The sequence below is a fragment of the Haliaeetus albicilla genome, chromosome 1 (assembly GCF_947461875.1).
Source record: "Haliaeetus albicilla chromosome 1, bHalAlb1.1, whole genome shotgun sequence".
NCBI lineage: Eukaryota > Metazoa > Chordata > Aves > Accipitriformes > Accipitridae > Haliaeetus > Haliaeetus albicilla.
This window is the reverse complement of record NC_091483.1, coordinates 24,069,731-24,096,943: the sequence shown is the minus strand read 5'-3', so window position 1 is coordinate 24,096,943 and position 27,213 is coordinate 24,069,731. Positions and strand designations below refer to the sequence as shown.

At 42.2% G+C, this 27,213-nt stretch overlaps 1 long non-coding RNA gene across 1 annotated transcript in view; it reads left to right on the top strand.

Annotated features, from left to right (window-relative positions):
• The window catches only part of LOC138685102 (uncharacterized), a 466,921-nt gene that overhangs the window by 428,085 nt on the left and 11,623 nt on the right, over window positions 1–27,213 (top strand). The window contains exon 2 of the long non-coding RNA XR_011324338.1: window positions 2,212–2,435. This is a non-coding gene — a long non-coding RNA (uncharacterized lncRNA). The remainder of the gene's footprint in view (window positions 1–2,211; window positions 2,436–27,213) is intronic.

Genomic DNA, 27,213 nt, shown 5'->3' with positions numbered 1-27,213 from the left:
TTGCTACCATGGCTATTCTCCTATGTGAAATTTTATTGTCAGAGCATTAGCAGGCACATTTTAAACAGTGAAGCTGATGAGAGTGTCAAATTCTGAAGATGCACAACCCTTCCTTTTGCATTTAAGTTTCTCTTAATATATTTGCCTATTATGGTTTTGCATCATTGCATATCTACTGATTTCATGATGGTACATTCATGGTGACACTACAATCACCTACATATTTCACAAGTATCTTCTAACTATGGAGACACAGTAGCAAAGCAGGAACCCTGTAGAATAACTACAGGATAAGACTGTTGAAGTGCCTTGCACTGCTTTGCATATACCCCAACTGTCATGATTAATAAGGAAAAATACGAGGTCTCCAGAAAGCTGAACTCTAACTCTTCCTCTTTCACAGAAAGTGCCACTTTCTTTGTGGCACTGATAAATCACTCCCCGGCCTCCCTCTCCACACCCCAAACCTCCATGTTATCTCTTTAGACAGGGGAGCTTTATGGGATTCTGTAAAGACACTCTTTTTGAAGAGTGTCTTTACAGACACTGTCCATTGGCAGTGCCTAATCCAAGAAGCTACTGAAATGATGGGAACCTCTAGAGCCTACAGTCATAAAAATAATCACATCTGAGCAACACTGCATGCCCTGCACCAGTCTCATCCAGGAGGTGTATAACCAGCACCTTCAGTTTTCCAGCTCTGTTTGTTGTTGTTTTTTTAATAGGAAAAGAGCCAGTGGGTGGGAGTCCCAAGTGAGGCTGGTTAAGGCAATTAGGCCCTATTAGTGCACAGCAGGACTGCCTGCTGATCATCTGTTAATTTAAACAGGCAATATATATATATAGCTTGTACACCAGACAAAAGGAGGCTGGTATGGAGACACAGTTCATGGCAAAGTCTGTGATGCAGATATTTTTCCAATGAAAGAAGCATTGTAGCACCACAATAGCCTGAAACATCAGTGTTGCTTTACAGCACACAGCAATAGAACAGATCTTCCCCAGATTCCCCAAAAAATCCTACTGTCAAAATTGTACCACAAATCGAGAGCTGCTCTGCGTAACAACAGAAACATCCACAGGGATGGATGTCAGCCACTGAGCAGTGAGGAACAGAACACAAACTTCAGCAGTAGTGGCAATGAATACCAGCACAGTATCTCTGCTCTCCAGCCATTATATGTTTAAGGATGACCTACCAAGCTACGCAGTTGATGTGTAGTGGTGTTTTATTCTTGTTATGAAAGAGTAGCTGCTTTCTAAGTGGATCTTTATATGCTTTTTAGTCCCTCAGATGGTTTTTAGATGCAGTGAGTACATGCCTGAAACACCAACTCCTAAAAGACTATTCGTATCTGGGGACTTCTGACAGAAACTGTTGCCAAAGCAATTCCTCTGGTCCTTACAATTTTTATACAACAGGTTTATTTCTGATACACACATTGCATTCTGGTGCTCCTCTCTCAGCACTGTATTGTAAGCTGGTTCTGGTACTGAGCTCACTCTGTAGAGTACAAGCATGCGATTTGTGCTTGCACAGTTCAAATGCGAGGTGGATCCAAGATCAGGGACATACAGAAATATGGATTTAGTTTGGCTCAGGGAGGCTTTTAGGTCCTAGCAAGAACCAGAAGTTGTTTAGTTTTTCCCAATAGTACCTCAGTCCTACACAAAGGAGGAAAGCCTACTGAATTTTGCCTTGAGGAAGTGTCAGATTAGAAGAAACTAACCATGCCAGCTAGCTTTTTAAAAATCTTTTCAGTCCAAGCTTCAAAAAACAAAAATTCTTTGTTTTTAAGAAAATCAGGCGTGGGTTTCCACACATGAGAACCCCAGCAAGTACTAAGAAACAGTCACAACAGAACTGTTTTCCCTCTGGTAGCCAAATCCTGGTCTACAATGTAAGGTTCTGTTTTGTGTTTGTGTGGTGGGGTTTTGGTAACAGGGGAGGGGCCGCAGGGGTGGCTCCTGTGAGAAGCTGCCAGAAGCTTCCCCGGCTCCAAGTTGGACCTGCCTCTGGCCCAGGCTGACCCAAACAGTGACGGTGGCAGTGCCTCTGGGAGAACAGATTTAAGAAGGGGAACAGGTAGTGAGTAGGGGGATTGGAATGTGAGAGGAACCCCACTGCAGACACTGAGGTCAGTGAAGAAGGAGGGGGAGGAGGGGATGCCCCTGCAGCCCGTGGTGAGATGGCAGGCTGTGTTCCCCCAGCCCATGGAGGGGAGCAGGGGAGCAGATGCCCACCTGCAGCCCGGGGAGGAGCCCACGCTGGAGCAGGTGATGCCCCAAAGATGGCCGTGACTCCATGGGAAAGCCTGCGCTGGAGCAGTCTGTGACTGAAGATTGGCCCGTGGAAAGGACCCATGCCAGAGCAGTTCATAAAGAACTGCAGCCCATAGGAAGGACTCACATTGGAGAAGTTCATGTGAAGGACTGTCTCCCATGGGACGGACCCCACGGTGGAGCAGGGGAAGAGTGAGGAGTCCTGCCCCTGGGGTGGAAGGAGCGGCAGAGACAAGGTGTGATGAACTGACCCCAACCCCCATTCCCTGTCCCCCTGTGCTGCTGGGGGGAGGAGGTGGAGAGAACTGGGAGTGGAGTTGAGCCGGGAAAGAGGGAGGGGTGGGGGAAGGTGTTCTAAGGTTTGGTTTTACTTCTTAATATCTTTGTTTTGATTTGATTGGTAGTAAATTAAATTGATTTTGTTTCTTCCCCAAGTCGAACCTGTCTTTTGCTCGTGACCATAACTGGTGAGTGATCCCTCCCTGTCCTTGTGTCAGCCCACTAGCTTTTCTTTATATTTTCTCCTCATCCCACCGGGGCCAGTAGGGAGGAGTGAGTGAGCGGCTTCGTGGTGCTTTGTTACCAGCTGGGCTTAAACCACGACAGGTTCTACCTCCAGGGAAGAGAAAACAAAAGGTCTGATGCTGGAGATGAGCGTCTGGGGAAACCAGCTGGGTTCAGAGGTCTGAGAATGCTGTTGCTTAGACAATTGATGGCTACACACAATATTTTGCCAACAGATGTGGGCTCAAAGCTGACAGCATTGTATTGAGCTAATAAGCCTCAATGAGAGGGAGAGCACACAAGCTAGTCAGCAGAAGCCCACTGGGGCCATGTTAACATTGTTCGTAGATAACACTATTATCAGTTTCGAGCAAGTGACAGCGTGACTCTCAGCTGTCTGTAGTGTATTTTGTAGACGTATTCCCAGGGGGCTTGGAAAGGCAGCTTCAACCAAAACCATAGTGCCAAATTTTCAAGAACATCTCCACAGCCAAAGCCTGACACCAGGTTTGGCAGAAGGCAAGTTCCTGCAGCTCTAACTGTGACACACTTGGCTGGATTTGCAAAGAAAGCCACCATGAGTAAAGAAACCCCAAATCCTCCCTATTTTGGACCACATTTTCAAGAGTCCATTGCATTTATCCATGGTTCCCAAAATGTCACTTAGAGTGTGCTGAGGACCTTTGCTGATCTCCCTGTTAATATCATTAGTAGAAAGCAAATTCTCCCAGAAATCTCACCCCAGTTCTGAGTGCATTTCTGAAAAACTGCATTTATGTGCACAGTAATAAAATAATAAAAAAAATTCAATCTGCCTTTAATTATCTTCCAAAAACAGGGCTCTCAATAAACCACTGAATTATATTCTGCCACAAATTAGTAATTCTTCAATAAAATAGCCTGGACACTTATGAATGGGAAAAATACAAACGGAATCGCTCACTAGGCCGCTGATGGTCTCCTTATTTTATTGTTTTGCCAGTTAACCAAGCCTGAGAGCCTTTGAAGTATCAGCTGTGATAAGCTGTTTGACACTGCTGTCAGGCTTCATCATTCCAATGAAAAGTGACAGTCCTGAGATTAAACTATTATTTCCCTATAAAGATGAGGAGTCACATTTACTTATAATTAATATGCGGGCTTTGATAGGCCAGACATTTGTAGCACAATTTCAAATTACCAGCACCAAAAAAAAGACTTAAGTGCAAATTAATATTTATGAGGTGGGTGAGTGGCTAAATTTTACTTCCTTCAGTGGGAGATAGTTCCATAAAGCAATAGTTGTCCTCTTTCAAGGGAGAAGTATCCAAAACAAAACTTGTGATTACATGTATGCATTTTGTTTGTTACGCGTGTTCAAATGCAGGGGGAACTCGCACACTGTTGGAAGAGTGCTCTGGAAGCTGCTTTCCACAAGTTTATCTCCCACTAAGTTGATTAAACGCAGAACAGAGAAATCTCGGGCCAGAAATTAAGAGTCTGAGCAAGTCTGAGAGCCTGTTTCAGCTTCCCATATAGCACACGGGAGCTGGTGAGAGCAATCACAAGAGGAAGAGCTAGTCTGGGAGGCAGGCTTGGTTCCCAATCTCTTCCAGGCTGCCAGTGGGCAAGACTCACATGATACAGCTTGCAGCTTTGCAGGGCAGAGGCGATGCCTGTATAAAGCAAGGCACTTCCCATGCTGTGACGGTGCAGTTAGCCGTGCTGGGAGAACGGCTCACGGCACACCCCTGTTCACCCACGGGCCCTATGGCATGCAAAGGGATGCCAAGAGAGTCCTGGGGCTGTGTGCCACAGAAAATTTGTGCAGCCCTCAGTTACGAGTATGCAAGAATATAGCCCCTGTTAGGGTTTCAGACCCTTATTTCAGCTCCTCTAAGACACTTCAAAGGTGTTCAATCAGCAGTTCCCCCGCACCATGATCAAATCATTGCTATGACACCTTTAATTTTATTCTTTTTGACAAAAAGCCTACTATGCACATGTAGTTCCATGCAACGAGGAAGAGAAAGCAGCCCTGTGCTCAACATGGCAGGCAAAGACATGAGCAGCCATTGATTTAACATCTCCTACAAGGTCCTGGAAAGGCACAGATTGTCTGGCTACAGGACTGAATGTGTGGCTTATTGTGTTTTTAGCCACTCTGCAATTTGTTCCTTCACTGCAGTACAGCAGAGGAAGTCCCCATTCCCACCACCCTTACAGTCAGTCAGACCTGGAGGGCAGAATCCCAAACACGTACACAACCACAGCAAGCTCAGCGTGCATACAGCAGTCTGCTAGGATGGCGTTGCACCCAATGGCAGGCAGATTTTGGCCTTGCAGCTCCAAGCCAGCGTGGACTACCTCTAGGCATGTATGTGCTGGTAGCCCGTGCTGTACCTAGGCCCAAGGAGCCACGCTCCCGTTCCCATTCTGGGAGCCAGGCCTCAGGCTCTAGTACCATCTGTCTGTTGACCATCTGAAACAATTGCGGGAGGTTTACCGTGGGCCAGATATGGATTAGAGCTAGCTGCTTTCTTCCAGACAGAGTATTTCTGGTGCTATAGGAGGTCTCACAGTGCTGCACAAGAGAAAACATTAATGACCACAGTACCTGGCAAAGTAGAGGCACAGAGCAGCACCAATGGCAAACGTATGAACTCAGGTTTTCTGAGTCCCAGGCCTGTGCATGAGCCATTAAGCCAAGCAGGACAACCTGAATACATTCAAAGAAGCTTCTTTCCCCTTTAAACACAGTTACTGTTTGAGAACAGACAGAAAATGAACACAGTAATCATTCTGCCGTGCACTATCAGGTGTTACTGCCAGCAAGGCCTTTGCTAACCATTCTAATTCCTGAAATAGCTACAAGAAAATAGGGTCAGTAAAGTGCCAATTGTTCATTTAAATTACAGAGATGGAATCCAGGTTTTAACAATATTTGCAGAAACAAGCTTCAAAGGAACACAGGTGGCAATAATTAATTCCCAATTTCCTCCTTTGGCACAGATTGACCTGGATGAAGAAGAATTGTCTGAAACATGAAATAATACAAAATTGTTTCTTCAAAAGCACCTCTGATTAGGTACCAGGAGAAAGGAGCAATTCTGCTCATTCTGCCCACATATGAGAAGCTGATGACCTTTTGCTTCATTAGTCTGAATCACATCCAGTATGGATAATACTGAAGGAGTGTTTACTGGAGGAAGGCTTCCATGTCTGCACATAACTCTTCCAAAGGTGAAATAGGAATTAGAAACTGAAAGCAAACAAAGAGTTCTTTGTGGAGATGACATGACTGTACACTGGGAAGATTGGAAGATTTACCAAGCTATGTGGCAATACCATCCTTTTTTATTTGCTCATTCATGCAACTAGAACGGTGATATTTAATTCATCACTTAAATGCTTTTACCTCAAACAAGTGATTTTCAGATGGTGGCAGGTAATTCTTTCCATGCTGGATAGCTTCATCACCAAGATTCACCTCAAGTTACATAATTTATTCTCTTGTTCTCTGGAAGGTGCATCAAAATTCTGCAGTTAAAAGAAAAGCAGAATCTTGAGGAGCAGCCAGTCTGAGAGCTACAGCAATTGTTTGGGTGACCTTTACTCACTGACACCCAACAGGAGACATCCTGAAGATGACTGTACATAAGCAATGAACCTCCTCATGCTTTTTGGAGTCAGTGAGATAACTCACTACATGTGGAGAAGGCTGTGGACGAACCAGTGCAAATACTTCGGGACAGAAACATAAGTCCTTCTATTCTTAAAAAGGCAATGATGAAGGTTTCCAACTCTTACCACAACCCATAGAATACTCATAGTAGTAATAAGTGACTTACAGCAGATGAAGGGCCATAAAACCTTGCTTTCTACCATAATTGCACCTCCTGAAAATGCTGTAATTGAAAAAGCAGTGGTCAGTAAGCAAGTGCCAAAAAGGCACGAGCTACTGAACATCCATTTCATTTAGAAGCCCTGTGCTGTGGCTCCCCCTTTAAATTAATTTAATTTAGAAGTCACATCAATAACCGTGCCAGCATCAAAACACCTATGGGCTGAGACTCTGCAAACAGCCATTCCATCATGTCAGAGTTCTCTCTGGAAACTCTGGCTGCTAATTAGCTGCAACATTTCTGACAATGAACCATAATTCACCAAGGTCCTTTGCAAGTGCCTGTTTTCTCAGAGTTAGTGTATTTTCAAGGCTTAAAAGAAAACTGACTGCCTTTAGCTGATTCTCCATCTTGGCAGTAGCTTGCCTTATCTTGCATTAGCTGTATTTTGCCAGGCATCTGATACAGTAAAAACTGATTTTAAAGAGACGATGGTGGTGTTTAGGTCAGTGTTTCATCTCGGAAACATTTGCTGTCAATTAGGGAAGTTAGCATGTACTCTAGGACAGATTCGCAGTTGGAATACATAGTAAAGTAATGTACTTCCCTCTAAGTTGATAGTGCTATACTGATTACTGCAACTGAGGCCATGGATTTCAGCAAGAGTAAGCTGATTTGCACTGGCAGAGAATTGGTCTCATTTTATAAAAAAATTGCTGCTAGTCCTGTGTGCTCTAGGATTCACTAGAGTGCCTGGTATTTCTTGGTCCCATTGTAATTCAGGCGAGTGTTCCCATCAGCTTCACTACAGCATATATTCTGAAAGGGGTACTGCCACGGTCAGTCTGGCCAAACCTAACATTTTAGGGTCCACCTCCCCTTCCCCAGTCGACTACCAGCTTTTATGAGCACCCTTGCCATCAACTCTCAAAGGGATGCGGGTGCTGTGCAAATTTGATGCGTCTGGAAATCTTTCCCTTAGACAGTAAGACTTCTTACTGGGTGTGGTGTGGCAGGGCAGCGCTGCGGAAGTATGGCAACTTCATAGATGATTTACGGCTCTATGTGAGAGGAGGAACTGGTGGAATGGGTTATCCTCATCTAGGTAGGGAAGGAGGGAGAGGAAGTGGCCTCAAGTTGCGCCAGGGGAGGTTTAGATTGGATATTAGAACAAAAATCTTTACTGAAAGGCATTGGAACAGGCTGCCCAGGGAAGTGGTGGTCACCATCTCTGGAGGTGTTCAAAAAACACGTAGATGAGGCACTTCAGGACACGGTTTAGTGGGCATGGTGGTGTTGGGTTGATGGTTGGACTCAATCTTGACCTCTAGACAGAAGCTTTTAAACCACCCAGATGTTAAGAGTTACATCTCTGTCTCAAAACATGATTACCCTTGAAGGTGATTTTTATGGTCCTCCAAAAGCTGTCTGGTTTTGATTGGTATTAACAACCTACCTGGGTGATAGAGATCCTTCTCCTTCTCACTGAAGCTCTTCCTTCTAGTGTATTGTCATGGTTTAACCCCAGCCAGCAACTAAGCACCACACAGCCACTCACTCACTTCCCCCCCACCCAGTGGGATGGGGGAGAGAATCGGAAAAAGAAGTAAAACTTGTAGGTTGAGATAAGAACAGTTTAATAGAACAGAAAAGAAGAAACTAATAATGATAATGGTAACACTAATAAAATGACAATAGTAATAATAAAAGGATTGGAATATACAAATGATGTGCGGTGCAATTGCTCACCACCTGCTGACCGACGCCCAGTTAGTCCCCGACTGGTGATTCCCCTGCCTCCACTCCCCCCAGTTTATATAGTGGGCATGATGTCACATAGTATGGAATACCCCATTGGACGGTTTGGGTCAGCTGCCCTGGCTGTGTCCCCTCCCAACTTCTTGTACCCCTCCAGCCTTCTCACTGTCTAGGCATCAGAAGCTGCAAAATCCTTGACTTTAGACTAAACACTACTTAGCAACAACCAAAAACATCAGTGTGTTATCAACATTCTTCTCATACCTAACTCAAGAACATAGCACTGTACCAGCTACTAGGAAGACAACTAACTCTATCCCAGCTGAAACCAGGACATGTATTTACATTAATGACACCTCCTACTTATTAAACTTAAGAGTTCTCACTAATCACTGCTTACAAACATTGCTGCGATCAAGCACTTAGAAATGCAAAGTTTCATTCAAATTACATACTACTTTCTTCTCTGAAATGCCCCAACCACTGCTAAAAGAGACTTCTGAGCATTCTTAACACTTTTCAAAATGCTGACTTTAACCAAGGTAAGGACAGATTCTTTCTGATGTTTTGTATTAAGCCCTCCCCTCAGGATTACTCCAGTATCGGGGTGCTGAGAGAGTTGGGTGACTTCTCAAGGGAAGGCAAGCTGGGAGCCGAGGGTGGCCGCAACAGGAGCAGGGCAGTGACCTCGCCAGCTGGGCATGGCCCTGCAGCGTGGGAGCGGGGCAGCCCAGGCGGCAGAGCGGTGGCACCGACAGCTTCTATCAACAGTCCTGCCGCCAGCAGGCCAAGTAACAAGTCAGGTCCACTGTCAACCCAGGAAACCTGAGCAACAGTCTGGGAACAGAACTGGAACAGGTACACCTACAACTTTCCTCTGGCCACGACCAAAGGCCTGAGCTTGAGATTAAGTGGAGCTCCTGGCCAATGAACAGACAGCCAGGGTGGAGGACCCTGGTAAGGTCTCTTGGGGTAATCAGAGCCCATCAGGGCACTCTGGACTCTGACAAAATGTGAAAGAATACAGATTTTAATTACAGCATGACTAATCACACAGTATGAACAACAGATTCAAATGAGTCTCAGCAATTATCTCCTCTAGGCTGAAATATAGCTGCAGAAAATACCTGCTTAATAATTTAGAAAGATGGAAAAACAGTGCGGTACAAAAATTTAAAGGGGTTAAATTAATCACATAAATTATTAATTACAATTAGCTCACCCATTAGTGTTACAGTAGCATCTAAATTCACCAGCCAGTATCAGGGCTCTTTGCATTGGTCCCAAAAGGGACTTTGCAAAGTACACACACAGTCCTATAGGGACTAGGAGAGAGGACCTCCTTTAATTGAATGTCCCACCACCAGTCTTCTGCCAAGGTCAAACTACCCTTCTGCTTACCTGGCCCAGTAAATCATTATTTTCTACAAGTGAGAACGTTCCTCCAGTAAAGAGTAACTGTGAATGTTGCTTAGTAAGATCCTGCAACCCTGAGGTTAGGCACATCCTGGAAAGTGGAGGGTGGAAAGACAAGGGGAATAACATTTTGGGCAAGATCAGAGCTGAATTGCATGCATTTGCTTCTTCTGTGAAGAATTAAACCGCTGAATAGGAGCACTAACAGGGTGGGGTTGGGTGTGTGTGTTGCTTTTCCCCCTGAATATACTTCAGAAGAAAAGAATTCCTTTTGGAAGAGAGGGAACAAGCATTTCTTTTCCAAACAGTGAATATGGGGAGTGGGAAGATGTCCCCTGGAAGCAGTTAGTCATCCAAGCCCTGTGAAGGTTGGATTCATAGGTTGATGGTTTATGTCCCCTTTTGACATCCCTGCTCCTATGCACCCAAATGCAGGCAGGTGACAGGATTGTGGACTGTGCCCATGGAGGGAGGGAGCACAGATCTCAAAATGAGCATTACAGTGCTCAGCCTGGAAGAATTTGGCAGCTTAGAGTTTCAATGACAGAGAAAGGACCAGAGTGTGGGTCCCACAAGTCACAGTCCAGTGCCTGATTCACTGGATCACAACCCACATGGCTTAAAAAAGCCTTAAAATATATGTAGCATGAAGCTTTTACCTATTACTCTATCAGGATCAATAGGACAATTCAATTCCGCAGAACTATGTTCTAGTAAAACTCAAAAGACTGATTAGAACAAAAGTTTCAACAGTATATTTTTGTGATACCATTTATTATCCCACATGGTTTGACACAGTGTAGTATATTGCACCCATAAATCAGTTGCAGCAAATTATTTAATGATGCATTAACTGTGGAATTTCACATATATTACAGTTCTTCAGCCAATGTTGAATGCTTTTTCAACAGCTTAATCCATCCCAAAAGTACTGAAGCAGGCATATTCATCCATCATCAGAGCGCACATAGTCTTCTCTTTGCTCTTTTTATTTTATTAAAGCCCTCGATCTACAAGCATGGCATTAAATAATTCCCCAGAGCTTTTTCTGCACCATATTCCCACCACCATCCTCACCATTCTATCACAAAAAAATCTTTTCATTCTCTATTAGATTCTTGCTATCCCCTGACACAGCTTAAGCCTGGCATTGACTTGGCGCACATTGCTGAGAACTCATAGATGACACCATAGCTATAAGTGTGAAGGTATTACAACAAATGACCTTTACATTACAGAAATTAAGTATTCAATTTGATGAGAAAGCTTGAAAATACAAGCAGTGAGTCTACCTAGAAGATGACAGAGAGGAGGAAAAGATACAAGAAAGTATGATTATAGAAGAAGAAATTTTTCATTTGTTTCAATTTCCAAGATATCCCTTGCCAGAGATTCATCTAAGGTCCTTGAGGCATCCAGAGTTAGACCAGAAAAGGCTTTTGGAATTGCTTTTTGGGAATACCAGACACCGAAATAACCTTCCTTAGTTTTATGGTATTCAACTCATGGCGCTGAAGCCAAATAGTACTTTCACAGATAGAAAACTAGTAGTTTTACTCTTCAGTGCTACATTTGGCGGCTGAGTAAGAGAATGAGCACTCTAGACTTTCATGGAGTTCTAGCTGTGCACCTCAACAAGTTCCTCCATTTGGAGAAAATCCTTACAACCTTAAGCTGTTAGGATCTTGCATGATCACCTTTCCAAGCATCTTCCATCCCCTCCAGCTGCTGCGTAAAACAGCTTCAATCCTGGAGAGCAATGTGGAGAGTGATGATGGATCTCCCTTCTGCCACTTGTCATTGCTAGCACAGAAAGACAGAATAACTCACTTGAGGCTATTCCTCTTGGCAGTTGTCCCTCCTCTCTGCTCAGTCATGGAGATAAATGCTGCCATGGCAGAACATAGCCTTAAGGCAACTCTTCTGTACAATATGCAATTTTAGTATTGCATTTAACTGTATAACATTGGTTTTAAAAGCTCCTCCCCTTCAGTTGGTACCTCTTTTACTATAATATTCATTCGCATTTTGCTATGTGCTTTTTCTTCTACCTATTCTTTGTGTCCTCTCTCTGGTAGCAATACATGCAGATCCTGCCAGTTCAATCTTCTTTATGCAGAGTAACAATGGCACAAGGACAAAGAGCTGGATCATGTTGCTTTCTTTTTCTTCTTTAGAAATGAAGCATAAATCTCTGAGGCATTGTTCCTGGGTCTGGATATCCTTCTTAGACCAAACCTTAGGATACTGAGTTTGACAAATGGAACCACTTTGGAAAGTCAGTGTGGTCTCAAGGAGAGGAAATTGGGCTAGAACTCTGGAGGCAATGAGGGAACCAAAAGCCTGTAATTCAACAGCATAAAGGGAGAAAAGGTCACCCCAGCTGCCTTTCCTAACAACTGCTACAGAAAGAAGGCAGGAGAACAAGACCAGATTTCTTAAGACACAAAGTCTCTCCTTTCAGTGGAGCCAGGAGGATGTCTCCAGCCAGCGTACTATCGTAGCACCTAACACTGAGCTGAGTTACAGCAGCAGACTTCTTATGTCACCTGTACGGCACACACACCCACGAACACATGCATAAGAGGTAGAAAGTAATGTCGCAGTATTGTAGCAACAATGTGGGAAAGGTTACTGAGAGACCTTACAGGAAGGAAAAGTGACTCATACCAGCACTCTTATGCCACACACTCAAAAGTACTAAGAAGTGTGCATGCAAACAGTCTGTTCAGCATTCAGGCACTAAGAAGCTTTTATCCCACTGTCATCATTCTCATGATGACACAGAGAACAAGGGACACTGGCTATCCAGTCCACCTCAGCATGTCAAAAACCAACATGTGGTCGTCATCCTAAGATTTTTTTATATATGTATTTTTTTTTATCCCTGCAGAAGCTGGCAGTGATCCCACCATTAATCCATCTCATCTTGCAGGCTCATATAAACAGTCAAGAAAATTCCCAAAGACAAAATATTTCTTAAGGAAATAATTGCTCTCTCATAACCACTTCTCCCAGATGCATGTACTTCAGTGAGTAATATCTCAAGGGGTCAGTGCTTTTTTTTTTTGTGCTGGAAACTAAGCAGGTTACAACATCGCTTTTGGAGCCCCTCAAATCATCCCGATACTCAAGAACTTTCCTGAAGGTCAACAGGAAATAGTTCAAGGCTCAGTTTAGAATCAGCTGGTTAAAACTATTAGTTAAAGTTGTCTTATGTAAATAACTCTTCCTTCCCAGTGCAGGATTATGTTTTGCACCTTTCCACATACTCCTGTCTTACCTAATGAAGTAATTTCTAACCTGACAATTTGGGTATTCATCTCAGCTAAGCATATTTTGAAATGTGTCGCTAAACCAGTAATCCATCTCCCCCTTTCCTTATCACTGGGTATGGAACATTTAATAATTGACACTTTATACAGTCAGTATTAAATCATTTTGGCAGAACTCCTCATTTATTGTTCTCAAGACAATCCTTTTTTAACTGTCCCTGTGCAAGGGGTGGAGGAGTAGGGGGAAAGGAGAAGCCAGTCTGTACCATTGAGGGTAATGGGATTTTCCAGTGAGAGGGTGGAAGAAAGAGGGGAACTTGTTCTATTCTCGGGTGAAGTCTCAAAAAAAGCGTGGTAGCAAAATCCTGGCCTGATCTCATTAAGCACAAAGCACTATCTGCACCTAGTTCAGTGCCGCAACTTACTTCCTCTAGCCAAGGGTCAGCAAATTCGGTGCTGACTCAGACCTTTCCCTTACACATACCAACATATTAAGTCTTTGTGCATGGGCAAAGAGATAAAGAGCAAGTTATGTAGAACAAAAAGGACCACAAGAGCTGAAATGAGGGGCTTCATGCAGTTTTCTGAACCTCCTGCTTGCTGTCTCTAGCGTGCCAGGCCAGGGAGCTCCAGACTGTGTCCCTCCACCACTACACCTGCTCTGTTCACTGCTGCGGTCAGGGTACCCTTGGTACTCGGGATATCACCTCCCTCCTTGAGCTGGCAGAAGCACTGTCTCACAACTCGTTAGCTGCATGAGGACAGTTGCTTTCTGTCCAGTTACAGCTGTGCAGACTGTATTTCTATTCATGTCTCAGGCCTCTTTGTCCCTCTTTGATGTTTCTGGGCTGACAAGTAAATGTCTTTCACTGCCCACATAAATTCTGCCTTCCCTATCCTCCCTTTCCTTCATAAGCCCGTCATCTCCTTGCCCATCTCTCCTTGTGTTCGCCATAAGAGGTAAACATCTGCTAGGGGTGAGTGGCATCACACACTGCACCCAAAGCATCTCCTCTGTCCTGGCTGTGCAGCAGGTGCCCAAACCATGCAGTTCCTGTCTCTCTACATACACAAATGCATCATCACCTTCTAAATGGGAAGTTCAGGGTCCACGTCTGAAAATGGCACTGTGACTGAAAGCAGAAGGATCTATTTCTTGGGCACCTGCCTGGCCTTAGGACCTGGTTGCCTCTGGGAGTCAGTTTTGGATGTTCCCTAGCTGATCATTCCCTTTTCATGTCCTCTGTTTGCTGAAAGGCACTGAGATTATTATTGGGAAACTTACCATTTGAGTCATCTCTCTCCCTAATAAAACTGGCTTTATAGTTTTGCAAACAGCAATATTTATTTTCCCCTCAAGATAAATATTGATAAACCTACTTCAGTCAATATTTACTATTTGGTTTTGGGAAGAAGCAAAAAAGTCTAGCCCAAAGTTTAATAGAGTTTGATATCTGTTTTTTATCTACACTACAAACATAATATCATACTGCTGCCTTGGCAGATGAAGGAAAATTATTTTTTATTCATATTCTGAAACGCTACAAGGCACTTTGTAGTAGGAGAAGGATGGGAGCCTAGGGCTTGTGCACCAGATATAACCACATTTTTTATCATCAGCAGCTTCACGTTGGTTTTGGTTTTTTTGGGGGAATACTGAGGTGTGGGTTAGATTTGACCTGCCACTTCTGTTATAAAAGGCTGCATCTCTGTAACACAGAGTCTCTCCCTCTCATTCCTGCAGGAGTAGATGTTTCACAAGCACCCTAAATACAACAGCGTGCTTACAGAGCTCTTCACTGTGCTATGTGAAAACATGTGCATTAATGTGACCTGGCATAAATTTGTAATTCTTGACACCTAGAAAATGAACATATTACCTTATTAAATGCTGCTCACTCACAAATGTGCAGACCAGCTGTTTCCTCCCTCCATTATTGAACTGTAGCAAGCACTTTCTAGAGGAAAATTAAAAGTAATGATTACAATCAATTAAAAGAAATTCAATTTAAATTCTTCTGCTACACAGGGAGCTACAGCATATTTTCAAGAATGTTGTGTTCTTTTTTTTTTTTTTAAAGTTCCTATGTGTTAAGTTGGACCCCCTTTAGATAAAATATCCTCTTTCAAAAGCACAGGTTTGTTTACTTTGGAGAATGTGCATAAACCTAAGCAGAAAAGAAAACCTGGCTGGAGAAATATGGGACTTTTCTCATCCTAAAACAATGTGAAATTGTGATAAAATATAAACACAAGAATTTCCTCAGGCAGCTATGTGGATGATGACTAAACTCTCCAAAAGATGTCTGAAATTCAGATATCCTCTAAACCTATCTGAGGACTCTGATCATGTCATAAGAGATATTTGGAAGATTCAAGCCATTTCAACCAATATCAAGCAATTATACTCTTTTGCCAGTTCTGGTAATTTTTCACAGTTCAACATGGAATACTCTTAACTTTCCCTGCACATAAAATGCCTTTAGATACAGCTTGTGCTGAACTGCACCTGAAGAACATTTTCAGAGCAGGCATGGGGTGAAAATTACTCCCTTGCAGGGTTACTGATGCAGGCAGGCAGTAGGTGTCATTCCCCACCCCTCCCCCCCATTTTTTCTTGCTTTATAAAGTATTGATTTTTAATGGTTACTTTTCCTTTGTATTTTAGCAGCTTTGATTGTAGAAAGCAGAAACCATGTCATGATAAATACGTATTCTGCAGGAGTGCTTTACCTGGCAGAACAAATCACTAGCACTGGAGCCAGCATGCAAATCTTGATTTATGACCGCCGTCAATGCTTGCCAAGTGAAGGCTCTGATGAAGGGAGCCAGAACAACCTTTGTTTGCTGTTCTGATTTAGACACATCCTTCCCTCCCCTTGCAACTTTTCTTTTGCATGCATGTGTGTGTCAATGTGCATTCACTAAGATTTGTGTTCCAGTTACTTACTTGGTTTCTATCACATAGTGATTGCTGCTGGTCCAAAATGCTGACATCTTTTGCTCGGTGCTATTCTCCCACTCACTTGACGCTTAGGTGACCTTAGCTTCATTGGTATTCAGTCAGTGTCAGAGATGCGCTTGCTTCAGCTGCTTGGGCATTGGTGAGCAGGTGGAGAAATGACCGGTTGAAAATGAGTTGTTAAGACCACTACAGCAAAAAGATTGATGCAATTAATTTTTCATTACGTACAGTGTCTGTGGATTGTAATCAGCTTGGATTGTTCTTCCGCTGAGGCACAAATAAAACGCAAATGGTTTTTGAATGAAAGGAAATATTCTTTATGAGGTACTGCGCTATTCAGAGCAGCAAAATGGCTTGAAATAAAGGGGGATTATGAGGAATGTTTTACGAATCCACCTAGGAGAACTTAATGTAAGTTTCATGCAGGAAAAAACCACAGGTGAGTTTCCCACCAGATGAATGTATTACTGCTCAAGCAACTGGAAACAAGAAAGAGCTGAAGACTTTAAGCCTTATTTAATAATACTAACCTAGCTCTTCCCATGAAGAGATGTCAATACACTTTTTGGAGAAGGTACTTATCTTACAGATGGGTTTAAATTAAGTGCCTTTTCCAAGCCCCCCTCTCCTCTCTACAGCAAGGAGTAGAAGGCACGTCTACTGTGCCCTGCCAAGGTCTTTACCCCTTGGCAATAGATTGCATCACAGCAGTGATCAGAGCAGTTCTGAACAAGCCTATTCACACTGCAAAGCATTCAGCCAGACAGAACAGTTGTATTGTAAAGTTCTTTCAGAAGCTTGGCCACAGTCAGCAAACAAATGCTCTCCATACTGGGAACATGGTACCTAGAGATTGTTTTCCAACACACATACCTTTCAGAATCAGAGCTCTTGTCTTACAGAGCAGACACCAGCTTGGGAGTAGGGCAACTATATCAACTACTAATCGGTCCCACACCTCAGGATAAATGAAATACTTCTCACCTGTACCAGCAGACACAAGACTCAGCCTACCAATAGCCTTCCTACTCAAGGAAGGAGGAGTTTAACTGTGGGAGAAAGGCTCTTGATTTTGGCAGCAGCTCTGAATGCCTGTGCACCTCCTGGAGTTTGCATCGTGCTAGTCAGATGGGTATTTAGACAATAGGGTGGTAGATCTGGAAACAAAGGACAAATTAATTCTGTGTCTCCCCCAAAACAGTGAGATGGAGGTCTTGGTAGGAAGAAATGGGTAGTTTCCCTGCAGTTAACTGCAAGTGCATGCAAGCTGAAGAGAAAAGAAGTGGGAAGGAACACAATGAGGATTTATTACTTGCAAAACACCAGTGGCTTTGTTGTCAAAGGAATTGCCATCAGCACCAAGGCAAGGGTTTTGCCAAATTTCCACTGTATTTTGTGCAGTACGTTCTGCCTTCTGGGTATTGCTATAATACATTCACATTTTATGACTTTTAAGACAGCGTAAACTACTGGATAAAGGGCTGAAGGGACCACATGCTTATGGCAGTCAGTTGAGAACGTTGCACTACCAACTCCCTGGTATGGGAAAGCCTCACAAACACTACCACTCCCTCTTCAGAAGTATGAAGTGACTGGCTCCTGTAAGTCCTACACCAGCACATGCGTGCTTAAAATCATTAATCAAATCCTGGTGATACCAGTGAGCCACGCAACTTCATTCACAGCTTGGGGACTGTTTTCTTCTCCTGTAGCTTTCTAAGAATTAAGCTAGACTGTCAGGCTAGGAAATGAAGGCTCTGACAGCTACCTGCACCAACAACTCCTGCTGAAGGACTCCAAGTTGTGTGTGCCATTGCTCAGGTCAAATGTAATGGGCAGTATGTGCTCATGTGTGCAGCAGGGGTTATAACTGTTCAGCACTAACCGCGAGGTATGGTCCGCTGAAGTCAGTGTTCATTTTGTTGACATGATTCACAAAGGGCTACACCAAAGATGACTGACTTGGAAAATCCCAGCACAATTTTTCCCTAGTTTTCATTTTAAGGCACTGCTGTTTGGTTGTTCTGCATGTTTGGGGTTGTTTTTTTACAGTGCATATCAGTTTAAATCTAAGTATTTAATTTTGGATTATTATGGTCGAGGCTAGCCATTTATCTGAAATCTGATGTTTGTGTTTCACAACAGAAGTGGAAACATTTAGATCCATGAATATGTTCCAATGCTTTGCTTTCCTTGTTTGCATTCTCAAGCCCTGACAAAAATCTACGGATATCAGCTGATACCAGTAAGCACATTTTCATGAGACCTTAATTCTTTTAACAGAATGATTGCCTTTGAAAGATCTCACTCAACAGATTAGACTTATTTGGGCTCAGCGTTGGCTTTATGCAGCTCTTGCTAAAGTTTAATCATCTAGGAGCTGAATTATGTCAAGGATCTTTTAGCACAATGAAGCCCTCTTCAGGCTTGGAACTTTTGCAAGTCAACACAGCATAACATACAGACCAAAACATCTTGATCAAAAATGTAAATATCTAAGCACAATATTTTCAAATTGCATTTGGCTTACAGAGTACACATTTTCTAGAAGACTGAAAACACATTATATTCAACGACCCAAAACTATTTCATGTCCTGCAAAGAATGTGTATGGCAAAGTCAGTTCACTGCTAAAAAAGATGCACCTATTGTGCAGATTAGAAATGAAAAGGAGATGGACAGTCAGTATCTGGATTGCTTTGTGTTTTAAACCGAAATTGCACACAGACTTTTTCATTATGCCCTTGCAGGATATATGGCATTTTTCTAAATAGGAATAAATGAGCACTCAAGAGAGAATAGAGGCAGTATGAACCAAATTAAATCCTTAATGGTTGGGAAATTGGAAAGAAAGACTGTCAGTCAGCCTAGGTCAAGTCAGAGCTGTGAAGTGTAACATAGTCCCACCTCTGCCCCGCAAAACCATCAGTCTATCAGCAAGGCCATTGGCCTTTTCTTCATGGTATGATTTTTAACGTGTTTTTTTTTTTTTTTTTTTAGCACATCTCTAACCTCATCTGAACTCTTTTCCTTCCCTTCACTCTCCTCTCCTCATTTTCTTTTATGCTCTCACTTTGCCCTTCAAAACCTCATTTGATTGTGTTTCTGGCCTTAGCTGGAGAGAGTTAGAATAAGTTTTCTTCTTGATCTGCATTTTCATGATGGCCTTCTTAAAAATGAAGCTCTTTTGTCACAGTCTCTGTTTGCTTGATATCAACCTAGGGCCAATATACCAACATACATAACAAACCCAGATCTGAAGGGCTAAAGAGTTAAAGGCCAGAAGCTCTTCAGGACAGGGACAATATTTTGAGTGGGATTTTTCTGCAGATTGGAAAATTCCTGTGTCACTGCAATATTTTCTGAGTCCACAAAATATAAAGCAAACATTTCACATTTATATGGGTTTGACTTTAAAGGAAACGACATGTTATGCTGAAAGAAATAAATCAGCCTGGGCCTGCCACTCGATAATCTTCACAGTTTATATGAAAACTTCCTAACTGACTATATGTAAAATGATGCTAAGTGGCATGACTGTTTGTTTAGTTTTAAGGATCTAACTGCAGAACAAGCATCTGTGAATTTTCTTGCTCTCTGTAATGCAAAAAACTTGGCTTGTTTTTGGATTGTTTTGGAAAGTGGCCAGTCGCAGATGCCTATGTACAAGAATAAGACTAAAGCAAGATCAAAGTGGTATTTCCCAGGTACACTGATGCTTACAGTGATCCAAGGCATGAAGCCCCTTGAATGGGATGTGGCGATGGCAATTAACACTCCCTAGTGATTTTTCTATTTTTTTCTGAATTTATTCAGTCACTTTTTGAACCTTTGTAAGCTCTTAGCATCCACACCATCCTATGGTGATGAGTTCCACAGATTAACTGCATGTTGTATGAGAAAGCATTTCCTTATATTTGCTTTGAACCTGCTCATCCATTACATTGCTCCTCTTACAAAACCTGTTCTGTACCACTGAGCAGATTGTAGACCTTTTCCTGACTGCTAGATTTCAGAGGCTGGTATATTATGACAAAAAGAGCAAGCTTCAAGACAACGCTGAGCTCCTGCTACATGCCTGGGCTCTTGATATAAACATGTATTACTGGCATTTCTGATGGGGTTTGGCAAATTTGTTCTCAGTTGATGATATGCCAACAGATGTTCCTGAAACACACAGAATATGTTTAAGCGTCTTGCCCTGATCTGAGAGTGTCTGCAGCATAAAGCACAAAGAGAAATGATGCTGTCTGTGTGACAGCCAATTGCTGGCAGTTTTAAAAGAGAACATCTACATTCCTGTTTCTACTTTATTGCTTTGCATGTATTTGTGGCCCTCCAAAGCAATAAAAGGAAAATTAAGCCGTCAATGTCACAACCCATAAACTAATTTTGCTAACAAAGAGCAGGAAAGGAGGGGTTCAAGAGGAGGGTTTCTCTTTCCATTCCTAGGAAGCAGTCAAGCAGCCGTGTGGTATTGCCTTGACCTTTCTTTAGCCATTTGTTCCTCTCTGCTTCTCCCTCAGATGTGTTTCTGTGTCACTTAGCAGTCGCATAAATAATGTCAAGATGCTTCATGTGATGGAAAGTTGCAGCGAGCCGTGAGCCATTGCAGCTTTAATTAGGTACACAAAGTAAACCCAGCAGTAATATGTCTGGGGTACCATGAATGTCACAATCACAAGTCCTTTCTTGGTGAGGGCAAAACATTGTTAGGAGGCATAAGGAAAGTAACTATTTATTATAGAAGCAGGTTTTGCTTTCACTGGTTCTGTTTCAATTGGCAGATATCCACTCTGTTGAACAAAGACCTCAGGGTGTTCCTCTCTCCATCCTGCCTTTGCTCACCTGCCAGTTTTTAAGGTTGGGTATCTTTAGGAGGATATGGTGAGTAATGCTCACAACCAGCTGAGACACTATCTTGAGGCAAACATGACATAACTATCTGTACAGCTCAGGCAGCATTCCCAACATAGGAAATACTTCAGAAGAGTTTCTGGCTTTCTGAATAATTTAGAGCTGGTCCAAGGTTCTTTGAACTTTGAGGATATTTCAGGCTACCCTGTAAAGTGCTCAGCTAGGCCCCACTCTGCTCTCAGTGAAATAGTAAGCTCAATTCATTCTGTGTTCACTTATTGCAGATGACAGCTATTTTTGAAAGCATGGCTCTATAGCATAGCTTTTAAAGAAGCACAGCTTTAAAAGAGTAGGGATTAGGATTACAAAAAGGCTTTGGGTCAGCTGCCTTTCCTGTCACGTGCCTGACAAGCTGCAGGCCAAACAGTTTTGAAGACAATCTATCAGAAGGCAACATAAGTAATCATAAGGCAATGATGCAAGTGAGGACAATTTAAATGCTTTCATGAAATACCCAGTTCTTGAAAGTCTGCTGGTAGCAAAATTATTTCACAAGTGTGGCTAATACTAACACAAAGCTAATGGTCCCCAGTAGAAGGAGTTGAAAAACGATTTCCCTGACATCCCTATAAGCACTTTCATGATTACTGATATTTCATAGAAAATTTGTAAGCTACAATATTTTAGAGCTGGTTAAAGACACAGGGTTTTTAGCTTCTATGAAAGTTATAGGCCTATTTTTTTAACTTGCAAAACACTACAGTTATTTCAGTGTTTGTTACAGCTATTTGAAAATCCTGACAGGCCTAGGTGAAATGAATTGAAACCTGATGACTCACCTTAGATGAACTAATGTTTCTTACCAGCCAGCTTTAATTCACATTTATCTTGTGCGGTTTGACCAGTCATTTGTTCCTGCAGTTGAGAGCAACAGGTAGAGTTCCAGGTTTTTCCCCTTCATTTTCCTGGTCAGTTTCTCTCAGTTGTGTGTAAGGGCTTGCTTGAGTACTAGCTGAGTTTTCTGTACAAGCTTTCTATACAGAGTATTTCTGTCCAGGTCTGCTCCTCTGGTTAACTAGTCATAACTATTTAGGGATACATAAAAAGGATGTAAGAACTGATGCAGGAGGGCTAGGTGCATAAGGTAGGGAGGGACACTCTATGGCTTTGACTGTGGCATGACTCAGGCCACAGGAGGCCAGGTTATAAATATATTTTTCAGAGGCGGAATTTAATCACCTTATGACCATGGTATGCAGCACGTGTTTAGGAATACTCTAAACGGTACAGCTGCACATATCAGAGTGTTTCAGTGAAACAGTTATGCATGGGTAAAAATACTCCTGTCAAAACTCTTTGGAGGAGGGAAGGCAAACTTTTTTTGACAGATGACAAAAGCACTACTTGAACTGATGATTCAGTATTTGGAAACACCAAAAAAGTCTATGCTTAGAAGCAACCATCTCTTTAAAAAAGTATCAGAACTGAAACACTTCTATACTTACTAACTCAGCTGTGCTTTCTGTATTAAAGGATCAACATATTTACTGCTCAGTGCAATCTCAAAGGCTGACCACGCCTTAACCAATTCTGGCAAATTTCCTGCCGCTTGCATATTTTATATTAAAGGAGATTCTGATTCAGCAAGATAATTCAAACATGTACAACTAAACATATGCCAATCATTAAGCAATACAATCAATGCTAAACTTGGGTTTCAGAGTATAATCAAGATCTCTGATTTGAATCTAAAAAAAATACCCAGTCTTTAACAGGACTTCTTAGTCTTTAGCATTAGTTCTGCTCAAATACTGAATATGGATTTGTACACAACCAAGTAACAGAGCTTGCATCCTAAGTTCAGTGAGACAACAGTAAGTGGGATAAAGGGCATACTGAGAGAATTTACATGCTGCACCCCTGGCCTTATCTGCTCTTCTCAGCTTTCGCTATGGCAAAACTGCACTCTAGTGGAACTGAAGCAGAAACACATGCTCTGGGCTGACTCCTTCATATCTCCTCAGCCCCTTTGCTTGCCTACAGCTCCACAGAGATGTTTCGGGTGCCTGACAGATTTTACAGGCCTGGAGGTCACTTAGAAAATGCTCCAGCCTGAGATCATCCCAAATGACACGCCTGATGTATGATTAAGAGAGAAGTTTGCACACCATTTTTACCGTATGGCTACTCACCTTGCTGGATTAGAGAGCAAAGGCATTCACAAGCTATGCTGTAGAGTCCCTAAATCTCCATGGGGTGCAATACCATTAAACCACCAGAACATCTGGGGTTGTCAAGATTATGGACAGGTTGTTTTCCCGAAACATCTCAGCTCTGCAGACCCCACTGTTTTTAGTGACCACTAGTGTCTTATTATTTAAAATGTTCACAGATTTTAAGTGCCTTAATAGGACCTGAGTTCTTTATAATATCTGTCCCAAGAGCACCTGACCTTGAAGCTGGTTAAATCAGCATTGATACACAAAAGTCAAGTAGTAGAGCCAAAGCTGGAGTTATTGCCAGTAACTGAGATAAAGCAAGGCTAAGACAGTCCCTGTTATTTGAACAACACAAGATGTGCCTTGGATAATGTCCAAATCTCACCTGACAGGAAAACAGACTAGAACTAAAGGGCTTTTTATTGCTACATATAGCCAATAGCCACCAGAATGAACCCATTCATGTCATGTTAACTTCACTTGTGTGAACTGTATGTTCTGAACCAAAGCCAAAGGTGAAATGAAAGCATAAGAGGACCAACGTAACCATACAAATGACACAGGAGATAGTGTAGAGTTATTAAAAAATAAAGGAGGGAGCAAGTTTGGGGGCTGAACACTACTTACATTAAAATCTATTTGGCTTTACAAGTACAGATACCACTGTATGTTCTGTTGCTACCTTCTGTTACAGAGGCCAGTATGGACATGCTGTCACTGAGTAGGTCTGGACTCTGGATTGCTGTGCCGCAGAGCATGGTAGGCAATAAGTGAGGATGCCAAAGAAGCTTCTGTTCTCAGATTAAAGAGAAGCTTGTGAACACTTCTACACAATGGAACTTAACTTTGTTTCACTTTCCAAAATGAATGTAAAATTTCAGTAGAATTTGGCAAATATTCTTGGCCTGAAAAGTCAAAATGAGGAAACGTTTCTTTTTGACTATTTTAAAAATGAAATACTTAAAGACTTTGTGAAGTAACTTTCTGGTTACCTGTTATCTTAATTTCATTTTTGAAGATTGAAAAAATAGTCAGGACAAAATATATGAACCAGAAATTGATTGTTTGACCACTGTTTTTGTAGAAGTACTCATTCTAAAGGTTCTGGAGTTTGTGGCCTGTGCCATGTTTTTGTTGCTGGTAGGCCCTCACCTTTTAGATGAAGGGTGCATCAGGCAGGTCATGGTTACATCTCAGATATACCCTTGGTGTGTGCAGAGCAGAAAGCCTTTGAATCTTTCCTACTACCTGTGTGTGCCACGCAAAGCACAAGGGGACTGTGAACTTGGTTTGATGATCTAGGATTCACACCAGTACCTCCAATAACAAAGAAACATTAATTGTCTGTATATCAAGATCACATTTTGTGCTTCACATTTTAACCTGCACACTGAATTGTAGATTTTGTGATAGAGGCAGCACTTCAAGATGCTAGTTTCAAAAATACAAAGGTAGTTTAAAAGCTGTTCACAACTGATTTAGAGAAAAAAAGAAACACACAAGGGACTGTATTTCCATGATAGCTGTGCCTTCATCTTGACCGTCAGCGATGTGATTCTGTCACAGGCTTTCTTTGCAAAACATCAAAATACCTCCCTTTGCAGGTGAAATGTTAGCTACCTGTTTTTGAAAAGGCATGAAGGGAATGTGTTCTTCTAACTTCAATTTCCAGAATGAGAAGCTAAAGTTGAGCTCTTCTGCTTGCGCTAAAGAATGAAAGTGACTTAATATCTTCTGTTTCAGAGAAGACTCTCCTTTTGTGCTTAATATTCCAAGATCTTGATCTTACCTCTTTTTCAAAACAAAACAAAACAAAACAAAAAAACCCCACAACAGATCTCTTTTTTCCCCTATTACCATAAAGCTGTAGACCATACATCATCAGTCAGGTGCATGAATAAAACATTCTGAAGCAATTCTTCCATGTTCCTTGTCCTGTTTCGGTCCATGTTCAAGCTGTTGGCTTCAGGCAATAATTTGTTAGTGCAGGTATCTCATATTTTCTTGTGACTGCACAGGCTGGAAAAGTGACTTTGACCAAAGGAGAGTGGAAATTCTAAGACTATAACAGAGCCGGGCCTAAAGGTAGGGCTGCAAACTGACAGGGACTATCATCTTATAGCCATGCCTGTAGAAAGCGATGTTTTTCTTCAGAGAAGGGAGAAGATTTATTTCAGTAATTGATTGAAACATGGTAATGTATTCAGTAAAGGCAATAGTAGTAATAGGAATAAGGCTGTAGTTTCATGTCTGTCTGTTGTGGCTTAACCCCAGCCGGCAACGAAGGACCACACCACTGCTCACTCACTCCCTCCTGGTGGGATGGGGGACAGAACCGGAAGGCTAAAAGTGAGAAAACTCGTGGGTTGAGGTAAAGACAGTTGAATAGGTAAAGCAAAAGCTGCGCACGCAAGCAAAGCAAAACAAGGAATTCATTCACCACTTCCCATCGGCAGGCAGGTGTTCAGCCATCTCCAGGAAAGCAGGGCTCCATCACATGTAATGGTTGCTTGGGAAGACAAATGCCATCACTCTGAACATCCCCCCCTTCTTTTTTCTTCCCCCAGCTTTATCTGCTGAGCATGACGTCATATGGTCTGGGATATCCCTTGGGTCAGTTGGGGTCAGCTGTCCCAGCTGTGTCCCCTCCCAACTTCTTGTGCCCCCTCAGCCTCCTCGCTGGTGGGGTGGGGTGAGAAGCAGAAAAGGCCTTGGCTCTGTGTGAGCACTGCTCAGCAATAATGAAAACATTCCTGTATTATCAATGCTGTTTTCAGCATAAATCCAAAACATAGCCCCATACCAGCTACTATGAAGAAAATTAACTCTATCCCAGCCAAAACCAGCACACTGTCTTATACTCTTCTAAACATGGGCAGTTCCACTATGCTCTCACACTACCTTCCCATGGTTAGGTAGGGAGGCAGAGCAAGGAATGGATCTGGCACTTTGACAGCAAATTAATTTGTCTTAATGAGGCCATAAAACCACAGTCCAAGATACAAAGACGTCCTCTTTTCCTGAGGTTTCTGGAAGGCTGAAACCTAAAGAAGGGTTTAGATATTACTGATGGATCTTCAGATGCTGATGCTGTCCTAAATCATGTCCCTATTGCTCATTTGCTTCAAAATCTGTCGTCAGCACACTTTGAATCAGGCCCTAAAGTTCTGCTTTAATCTTTTTGTAGTGAGCTTTGAGTGGGAGATGTTTGCCTCTTGCAGGAAGGAAAACTGCTGAAATAAAATAGGAGGAGAAATAGAGGGAGAATATCAAAGATATTCACATTTAAATAAAGCCTATTTTGCAGATGCTAGGGTTAAGGTGCACAACAATCAATACAGCTGACATGTTTTCCTCTAATTGTCATCCTTGTTGTTCTTTTATATCAAGCCCACATGCTATGAGAAGTAGTGAAGAGACAATTTCATATCTACTAATTATTATCATGATGTTATTAATTTAGACTAAGGATAATAATAAGATAGGGTGTGTGTAGAAAGAATTCATTATGAAATTAATTGCTCTGATTAGGGTCAACACATAAGATAAGGTTTATAAAGCATTTCAGAAACAATTAGTTTTGATGGCTATTTGGCATCCTAAGACATGTAAATCCAGACCATGTATTTTACATTTCTCCCCCCTCCCCATTCATATGCTAAGTCCTCTGATAAATGCCACTTGTTCAAAAGAAAATTGAAATCAGTGGATTGAAGCAAAGCTGGATAATGAGGTATTATTGATATATTCTGTAAATGCTTCAATTATTCCTGCCTTCGGTTTTGAAATTATTTCAGAGAAACAAAAAATAAATAAAAAATGGCTTTTTACAAAGTCAATTTTAATCTCTCCATTGCATTTGTGGTTGTTTTCTTTTCCCATTAATAGACACGGAAAGGGCTTGATTATAGTTATCTTTCTGAATATACTGTTGCTCTTTGTAATTCCTTTCTCTTGACTCTCAAGGGCTCTCTCACAGAATGGTGCCCCTCAGTTATGTGAAGCACCTGTTCCCAATTCATCTCTGTAAATGAAACTTAACATGGCTTTGTCTCCTTGCATCTTAAATGCACTTTCTTCTTTTCTTTCTTTCTCTCCCCTGAATTCTTAAA